The 10,328-nt window shown below is 38.7% G+C and overlaps 1 long non-coding RNA gene across 3 annotated transcripts; it reads left to right on the top strand.

Annotated features, from left to right (window-relative positions):
* Nucleotides 1–7,107: 7,107 nt before the first annotated feature.
* LOC128013501 (uncharacterized) lies at nt 7,108–9,932 on the top strand. 3 transcript variants are annotated; one of them, XR_008183336.1, is made up of 3 exons: nt 7,108–7,493; nt 7,687–8,435; nt 8,539–9,932. It is a non-coding gene; the product is annotated as an uncharacterized LOC128013501 (long non-coding RNA). The 3 variants fall into 3 exon arrangements; XR_008183335.1 differs by having other exon boundaries at nt 7,112–8,016; nt 8,111–8,435; nt 8,539–9,930; XR_008183334.1 differs by having other exon boundaries at nt 7,115–8,134; nt 8,236–8,435; nt 8,539–9,929.
* The last annotated feature ends 396 nt before the right edge of the window (nt 9,933–10,328 follow it).

Genomic DNA, 10,328 nt, shown 5'->3' with positions numbered 1-10,328 from the left:
GCTTAAATGTACAGGATTGATTTATTTTGAGCTTAAGTACTCCTCTGTGGCCTTGTTGATTTTTATTTTATCAAATATTAGATTTACTTATTTTGAATGCATTAGTGAGTGCAAAGAGTTCAAGCCTGTAACATCTAATTATGAGTCTTTCAGTGTGTGTTACATTCATGAGACCCTTCAGTCTATGTAGAAACATCCATCATGGCACACATGTGCCTCTCACATCCTTTTAGTTCACATCTAATCATAGTCATTTCCACATCAGTAAAAAATTGTAAATACCCTCTCGTATAACAGTTTTTTTCCTACATTTGTACTGTCTCTTGCATTAAGCACAACTGAATGTGTTTTAAGGCAGTCTGTGCACCTGCTTTAGATGGAAAGAGATCTTGGCCAGAAATCTGTCCTTTCTCCTCACATCTACCTATGTTTTCCATACTATAGTTAAACAGTCAGACAGCACATTCAGTGAATCTGAGCTGCCTTTGACACGGGTGGAGCGACTGGACTGTCAAATTCTACACACGCTATGTCTTGAGCATTTACAAATTGCTAATGTTGCCACAAAATCTGTTTACCGTTAGTCAAGGTATTTCTCTGTGTGGATGCATCAGTGAAAGATTATTTCAGATTTCTTTGAGATGCTGTTGGTCACGATGTGGCTTTTCCAGCTTCTGTCATGTTAACTAAAATAACATTTTGTTTGCTTCCAGTCTGCCAACATTGAAGATTCGGTAAAAACTTTCAAATAGCTAACAAAACATTCATCCATTTATGATTTTACTACTACCATCATTTGTCTGTCAAATAAATGGTTTGACCAAATATGAAATGCTGTGTGATAGACAGACCACTTAAATAGCTGTTTAACGAGATGGAAATGTTAATTGACAAAAGACTTTAGGGAGTGAGCGTGATGATCCACACATAACCTCACCACTAAACATAACTGTCACTCACTGGGTCATAAGCAGATCTCATTAAAATGAATGAAAAAGACACCAATTCATTACATTTACATTTAGTCATCCAAGACAACAATGCAGCGACTTTGTTCAAGGCTAAGAAAGGTAAGAATATGGTTGTCATCATGTGACATCAGTGTTTCAACTTTAATTTTATGAAGCCTCAAAAAAGGTGTTCAAAGAAAACAATAAAAAAAAAAATATATTTATACAAAAATGTATTCTGTTCTAGAACATCCATCTCTCTTTGTTTGTTGTCTGTATATTCTGGTTGAAATAAGTAAGACTGGGCAACAAATTGCAAGTATGCAGGTATGCATATTTGAGAAATGATCTTAGGATCAAATTTAGGATAGTTTCCACGCAACATTTTATAAATGAGGGCCCCAGGTTCTACATCAAAATGCTAACTTCTGCATCAGCAGCACCACACGCATGCATCGTGAATGTGGGCTGAAGACTGGAATGGCAGAGAGGATATTGTAGAATAAGTAGTTATTTTTGTTTCCTTTGCCCACAAAATTCTCATAGCTTCATAAAACTGAACTCGAAATCTGACACATGGACTATTTTATGATGTCTTTACTACCTGTCTGGCTTTAATGTGGTAGCTGCATTGCTGTTTATGGAGGGTCAGAAAGCTGTCAGATTTCATCAAAAATATCTTAATTTGTGTTCTGAAGATGAACAAAAGTCTTACGGGTTTAGAACAACATACAGAATTGTAATTTTTGTGTGAACTATCCCTTTAAGTGTCTTAAACTCTTTCTCCACCATTGACAACAATTTCTATCATTTATGAGAAAGCTTAAGCAGAATTTACAGTATTTGTTTTCTAGTAGGGGGTGTCATTACATATCTTCTGAAAGAGTACAGAATCTCTGAATCACTACATATAGGTGAAGAAGCAGAAACAGGAAATAGCATTAAACAGATGCAAAAATGTGGTCATCAAACATTATACAGCATGTAAATCAAAAATTGCCTAATGCTACGAATTGAAATGTCAAAGTGTTATAGGACTGTGCAAATTTTGAGGATATTGATGGAAGCGAATCTCTTGATCTATTTTTTTTTCTGCACGTTCATATTCATACAAGGAAATATACTGAGGACCATGAAAGTTGTGGAAATACCAAAATTAGCTAGCAAAAAAATTTTAATAAATAATTTGAGTTAAAAGGTTAGTTCTCCACACAACAAGGATGCAGTATTCTGATGACAACTTTCATGGACCTTGACACTGTTATTTACTTGGCAGTCAATTGGAAAATCTCCGGCCTCCAGGTTTTTCATCCAAAGTATCTTAAATTTTGTTCTGGAGACAAAAAGTGCTTTTACAGGTTTGGAACGACATGGGGGTAACTAAAGTGATTAATGAGAAATTTTTCATTTATGGGTGAACTAACCCTTTAACTTGTTACGAAGGAAGACTCGCACAGAGTATAAAATAATACAGTTGACGTTTATTGACAGCAACAGAGGTAAACGGATTAAAGGCAGATAATTGGGTTGTTCAATGCAGATGTTCACAGTACTGATGAGGAATGTAATGAGAGTCTTTTCCTTAAAGGAGACTGCGGATACAACGGATGGAGACTGGATGACAGGACACACCTCGGTGGAGCAATCGTGGGAGACACAGTGGAGACTTGGGAGAAGACACAAGCTGGAGAAGAGCACAGGAGGTAAGTTCACAAAGGAGGTAAGTATATCAAAGTTTCAATGGAATAGCATAGAGAGTCCACTTCGTATGAATGAGACCGGACATTGGAGTGGAGTGAGGTGTGTGCAATCAGTACTCAGGTGAGGGTGTGCGCTATGATTGGCTGGTGAATGAGCCTGACTGATCTTTGACATAACTATTATGTACTGACATTTAAACCTAACCATATTACGAAACGTACTTAACCTTACCTGATTCCACCTCAACATCACCATGACAAAAATAGTATTCGATTGCTTGCTTTATTTATTTATTTCAGTTAAAGTCAGTTAAAGCTAAAGCCATTTGAATCTTAAATAACACCTTATATAAATTTGGGCCAAAAATGTCTAAAAAAACATATACTTGTTTATACATTGTCTATTTGGAGCAGCAAATTATTAATTACATGATTGCATTTAGTGTTACTGAAGCTGAACCAGGGTTGGAATATGTCAGTCTTTGGCTTTGTCATCTTTCATATCCGAGGTTTCTCTCAGACCAGGGCTATAGTGTTCCCGTTGGCATTTACACGTTGAGTGTGAGAGATTTGCAGAGGCAGATATTTTGAGGTTGTCTCCTCCATGGCAAATCCAAGTCAGTCATTGACAGTTAATGAGGAGTGACACCGCGGAAACATGGACCTGCCTCGCCAACAAGGCACCTTTCATCTGCGCCTGTTTGCTTTTGCAGCTCTGCTTGAGAAAAGAAAATATACAGAAAATCCTGAAAAGGTCAAAAAAAAAAAAAAACCTTGGATGAATAAATCCCAAGAGTGTGATTATGGCTGTTTTAGCTATTTAATATTTCTGTCAGCCTATTTAAACATTTCTATGGAAATGATGTTATTGTGAAGCACCTTTATTCTACACCATCACTGCACAACTCTATGTGATGAAATGCATGAATTATTTATGCATCATAAGTTCCTGCTTTACATTTTTGTTTTCACTCCACAAGTGAATAAAAATAATAATAATAACCCATTTACTGTATGCTTATTTTATTTTATTAATATATGTTTTGTTTTTTATTCAAAGTTGGCATTCAATTTAATTTTGAGTGAACTATTCCTTTAATTTCAGGCACTGGTTGTAAAACATTGTAACCTTTTCTAGTTATTAATGTAAAAACAAGCAGTAACACTTTATTTTAAGCTGATGTTTTTACTATTACTGTTAATGTTAGAGTTTTGTTTAGGGTTAGTTGCTTGTAATTGTACATAATTTACTTATTATCATGGAAAGTATGTGTAACTACATCACCTTAAAACAAAGTGTTGCAAGTTTCTCAGCTATTTGAGCTCTACACAGGCTATTGGAGAGCCAAAATAACATGGGTTAACATACATCAGCATTGTGCGTCAATGTTAGGATTGATGTTCTTTGGAACAAAGGCTCTATCGCCTCTGCACATTGACCCGAGAGGAAACCTCCCTCCTTTTTTAGTGGCTCGCACAGGAAGCAGCATTTGAAGCCATCATTTCCTCTCTGCCCTGCTCAAGACAGACCCTCTGACCGAGAAGATGAGCATGATGTAGTTTGGAGTACGACTGCTAGAGTTTATCAGAGCACGTTCCGCCACACCAGTGGCACAGGAACACAAGCTTGTTTTTCGTCTACTCTCTATCAGTTTCTCAGAGTCCTTCCTGTTTTTGAGGGAGCGTGGTGATCCCGGCCGACGAGCTGAGCACCCTGCCAACATAAATTGTGTGGGGAAAGGCATTGAGAACTTAGTAGCCAGAGGAGACTGTGGAGACACCGTCGAGGAAATGTCTGATTACAGGAAGATGAACATTCATGAAAACAAAGGGACATCCATATACAGAAACTCAGTGGATGGGTTCATGTTGACCAGCTATTCACTTATGCAACCTGTGACCCTTTAACCGCACTGACCTACTGTCATACACAATATGGCCTCAGAGGAATGCAATAAATAGATTAGTGTTGGCAAGAAATTAACATCGGAAGGTTTATTTGAACCAGTTCAAAAAGATGATTCATCGGTTCCTTTTAGAACCATTGTGTCTCAATTTGTCTTTGTTTTTAAGAAGTCTCTTTTGCTCACCAAGCGTGCATTTATTTTATCCGAAGTACAACAAAAATTGTAAAAAAAATGTCATATTTTGATTATGACTGGTGATTTCTGAAGGATCATGTTACACTGAAGACTGGAGTAACAATGCTGAAAATTTTGCTTTGATCACAGGAATAAATTACATTTGAAAATATATTTAAATAGAAAGCAGATATATTTAATAGTAAAAAAATAATAATAAAAAAATCACCGTATTACTGCTATAATATCACTACTGTTTGATCAAATAAATGCAGGCAATTTGACAATTCTTTAAAAAAATAAAAAAATAAAAAAATAAAAACTTTACAAATCTTACTGACTGGTAGTGTGTGTCTGTGTGTATAATCATTTAACAAAATAATATAATGCTTAGTTCAATGTTGTTATGTTCAAATGAGTTATAAAAGGGTTTAGAAACCACATAGGTTTTATGTTTTTCAAGGTTTTTTGGCCACCTAGTATATTTTCACAAGAGTTGAAATTCCAAAATGATAATCCAATTATAATTAATAATAATAATAATAATAATAATAATAATAATAATAATAATAATAATAATAATAATAATAAAAGCACACACTTTACATCATCTTATCTTCCAAATATTTTGATGTCTGTGATGTTCAGGTTTTGGTCTGTCAACAAACAACAGCAAGATTTGGGAAGATTTTACATGCTGACTTTCTTAGCACTCTTAACACATCCAGCAGAGGCTGCTACGGATCATCATGTCAGGCTAAAATCTCAGAGTCTGGCCCAATAAACCTACTTGTGTTCAGTTGGTTTCTCAATGCTTAAAAGGGCCCTTGGCACCGCTTATTGTGCACTGTTGACTGCTAAATTAAAAAGTGCACTCATCCTCTGTGAGAAAAGCCACCATGACAGGGGAAAAGAAACTGAAAAGGGGGAAAGCATTTTAAAGTGTTATTGTTCCTGTAGTATGAGAGGGTATTCATTTTACGAGGCTATTCATTATGAGGTATTTGAGCTTGCCATTCACTCCACTATTGTGTTTTTCTATAGCAATAGCAATTATGAGCCTCTCATAAATGAAAACAGCAGTGTGAGGAGGGCTGCGATCAGTTTAATAACTCAGCATTACTGCACCACAGGGTTCTTGAGTGCTCAGTAAAACAGGTGCTGAAATAAATTCTTTGGCAGTGGCAAATGTTCACCTTGAGAGCAAAAGTGAAAGAGATTTGAAATCATGCAGGGGATGCCCAGGCTGTCAATGAAATTAAGGCCAACATGATTTTTTTTCTTTTTTCTTGCTAAGATTTTTATTTTTATTCAGATTATAAAAGTACATGTTTTGTCACATGCGTTTCTTGCTGACTTTAAGAATATGCACCCCAATTCGTAAGTGTATACACTGCACTAAAATATACTTTACTGGTGATATGAAAGATTGTACCTTGACGTGTGACTCAAAACCCTTGTCATGTAATTTAAAAGAGAGACAGAGAGAGAGAGAGAGAGAGAGAGAGAGAGCGACAGAGAGAGAGACAGAGAGAGAGAGAGAGAGAGAGAGAGAGTGACAGACTAATTTCTTTTGTCTGATAATACAATCTGGTATATTGTATATCAGAATTTTAAATATATTTGCAATTACATTTGTCATCATGACGTTGCAATTAAAATATCAAATAGATATTATAGATAACTAAAATAGATGGAAAGAAAATAACAAAAATAGATGGAAAGTTGCAAATAAGTCGAGTCAAGTCATTTTTATTTATACAGAGCTGTATTCAGTGGTGGGCAGTCAAGGTCAACAGGGACTTCTCTTTGCCCTATAAAAATTCAAATGATTTATTATTATTATTATTATTATTATTATTATTATTATTATTTAGGTATACTTTTAATTTGTGTAATGTCCACAAAATGGCCTATGATTAGTTTTGTTGAGGTTGAACTGAAATATCCTACATTAAAAAAAAAAAAAAATTCTGTGGCCAGCACTACAGATAGTGCTACCCTTTTTTTTTTCAAAGACGTCACATATGATTTGTAACTAGCATTAGTGACATAATCATCAGCCAATCAAAATTTGATGTACAAAGACAACTCGCCTAGTGACGCCGTAGTGGCCGGTGCATACACCAGATCTTGTTGCCGATCTATTAAAAATTCATTTTTTTAAGGCTTTCTTTTAGAGACAAAAGAGGAGTAACTGAGAAAGAATAAACCACACCCAAGCTGAATTTGCTAATAAAGGTCTTGTGTGCCATTTCAAAGATTGAATATACAAGTGCTACAGTATGTGTGGCTAACAGTTAACATTAGTGTCACGGGGTGGCTAAGGCCGGAACTTTAGGCCAAGGTTGTTGTTGTGGCGGGGAGCACTTCCAGGAAAAATAAGCTGGAATAGAAGATAACGAGGATAAACGCTGGCAGCTGTGTGGGGGAAAATGCGTAAGCAGGTGATTGGATTGGGAGGGAAATAAAAACAGTTGGCGTTTAAGACAAGGGAGCAGAGAGGAATGATTGGGGAAGACACAGCAGGAAGGGAGGAAGGATCGGTGAAGATGGAGGAAGGAGAGAGGAAGGATCAGTGAAGACACAGGAAGAGAAGAGGAAGGAATCAGCGGAGATGCAGTAGTGACACAGCGAAGAATGAACTGGAGATGGATGTTTGGAAATGGCACTGTAGTGAGAGTCCTGTTTTGTATCAGTATACGGAGAGTTCATTGGTTGAGACTGTCGTATGGGCCCGCACTCTGCCTTAAGGATCTGAGGTTTGTGCATGCTGTGCTGAGTTTCAATTATCACGTGTGAATTGAGTTTGTTGTAGTGTATAAACGAGTGTGGGATGATGCAGAGTGTACAGGCGACCAACATATAATCCCTGACTAAAGCTGTGAATGAAGAATCCGCTAAAGCGGTGAAGTGTATTTACCTTTCTTCTCTCTGTCTGAGCCCTGAATGAAGCATCAGCTAAAGCTGTGAATGAAGAACCTGCAAAGTGGTGAAGTATATGTACCCTCCACTCTCTGTCTGAGCCCAGTGAGGAACCTGCTAAAGCTGTGAATGAAGAACCTACGGAAGTGGTGAAGTATAATTATCTCCATTCTCTCTGTGTGAATCCAGCGAAGAGCCTGTTAAAGCTGTGAAGTTGAGGAGCCTGTTAACACTGTGAAATATATGTACCTCACTTTCTCTCTGTCTGAGTCCAGTGAAGAGCCTGTTAAAATTGTGAAGTGTACTGGCCTCTCTCTATCTTCAGTCTGAGTCCAGTGAAGAACCTGCTGAAGCGGAGAAGTATAATTACCTCCCTTCTCTCTGTCTGAGCTCAGTGAAGAGCCTGTTAAAGCTGTGACTTATATGTACCTCCTCTCTCCCTGTCTGAGTTTAGTGAAAAGCCTGCAGAGTCACTGAAGTGAGTTATCTGCTGTTGTCGATCTGCTACCATTGTAGGACCCGTGACATATGGAATTGAGTATCCATTGACTTGACCATTCATATTGAATCTGTGTGAAGCCCTGCAGAGTCACTGAAATAGTGCTGTAACCCCACTGAACGGAGATAGCCGCTGATGATATCCCTACTGAGGACTCGAAGAACGGAGTTACCATCAAGCTTTCCATCTGGCGCTGTAGCCACTCTGGCTGTATTCACCTTACTGTGTTGGTAGTGGAGGAGGGGAACTTGAGCTACACATGCAGTCACTCAACCTGGAGGTAGGAAGCTCGTACCTCTTTTAGAGACATTTCTTTTAAATAAATTAATAAATGTGTTAACTTTGAATTCTTGTGGTCTACCTTCTTCTCCGGTGCGGGGTAGCTCCTCAAGAAGGGTGGAAGTGGGGGTGTCGGCCGGCAGGGAGTGCCTCCACACCCCCGGCTCGGCCCGTGACAAAGTGGTGTAGTCGGCAGGGTTCCCACCTTGAGTTGAGCACCCGTATTCCAGGAGATGGCGGACGAAGAGGCACCTGCGGATAGACCCCAAGCGAGACAACCGGGGACAACCACCTGCGAGATATGGCGAGTGGGTCATGGTGCAGGAGTTCTAGGCACTAGAACCCATTGGTGGGGGAGGATGTCACGGGGTGATAAAGGCCGGAACTATAGGCCGAGGTTGTTGTTGTGGCGGGGAGCACTTCCAGAGTAAAACAAGGCCGGTTCCGGGGATACACGGAAGCAGGAAAAATACGCTGGAATAGAAGATAACGAGGATAAAAGCTGGCAGCTGTGCAGGGGAAAATGCGTAAGCAGGTGATTGGATTGGGAGGGAAATAAAAAGAGAAGGGAGCAGAGAGGAAGGATTGGGGAAGACGCAGGAGGAAGGGAGGAAGGATCGGTGAAGATGGAGGGAGGAAGGATCAGCGAAGACACAGGAAGAGAAGAGGAAGGAATCAGCGGAGACGCAGTAGTGATACAGCGAGGAATGAACTGAAGATGGATGTTTGGAAATGGCACTGTAGTGAGAGTCCTGTTTTTTTTATCAGTATATGGAGAGTTCATTGGTTGAGACTGTCGTATGGGCCCGCACTCTGCCTTAAGGATCTGAGGTCCGTGCATGCTGTGCTGATGATATCCCTACTGACGACTCAAAGAACGGAGTTACCATCAAGCCTTCGCCATCTGGCGCCATAGCCACTTGGGCTGTATTCACATTGTATTCACGTGTTGGTAGTGGAGGAGAGGAACTAGAGCTACACATACAGTAACCTAACCTGGAGGGAGGAAGCTCATAACGCTTTAGAGACATTTTTTTTAATTAAATTAATAAATGTGTTAACTTTGAATTCTGGTGGTCTGCCTCATTCTCCGGTGCGGGGTAGCTCCTTAAGAAGGGTGGAAGTGGTGGTGTCGGCCGACAGGGAGTGCCTCCACACCCCCGGCTCGGTCCGTGACATTAGCGCCGATCAAAACAAGTTATTTGGCCATGTTTCCTTTTTAATATGAGTAAAGTGACATGGAATGACAGAAGCATGGACTTTATTTATAAGTGGCAGGTGAGTGCTTTGTTTGAGTATTGTCTCATGTATATGAAGGTGTACATGGTGCATTGATAATACTGTGGTGTGTGGATGTCCAGCATTTGTAAACTTTTGCTGCTGTGGGCGTGGCGTCATTTTAGAGTGAAGAGAATGTTCATAGTGAAACCATGTATAGGTGGAATACTTTTACTGATCCATGCAAGGAAAATTACTCTGCATGTGACCTCAAGTATATTGTTGTTAGGAATGTCGGCCAAATTAATTACACCACCCCCACTTTCTGGGATAGGGGAATTTAACAATTATATTTTTAACACAGTTGGTTCAAATAAATGAACAAGAAGCCAGAGTATAGAAAGGTTAATACTTCATTAGAATGACAGGTAAAATCCTTTTCCACAGATAATGTTATTAAATAACAACCAGGTTTACAGAAATGTTCCTAAAAATGTTATGCATTTAGCAATTAAATGACATTTAAAAAAGTAACAATAATAATAAAAAAAAAACTAATGAATATGATACCCAAGATAAGGCTGTAACAATGATCGAGTCTTCGAGATCCAAGTGCGAGAACTACATAGGTTTATTAAGATACAACAAGCAGTGAGAAGAGTAGGAAGACGATCGC

This window comes from Carassius gibelio, chromosome B24 (genome assembly GCF_023724105.1).
Source record: "Carassius gibelio isolate Cgi1373 ecotype wild population from Czech Republic chromosome B24, carGib1.2-hapl.c, whole genome shotgun sequence".
NCBI classification, from domain to species: domain Eukaryota; kingdom Metazoa; phylum Chordata; class Actinopteri; order Cypriniformes; family Cyprinidae; genus Carassius; species Carassius gibelio.
This window is presented reverse-complemented; position numbering and strand designations above follow the sequence as displayed.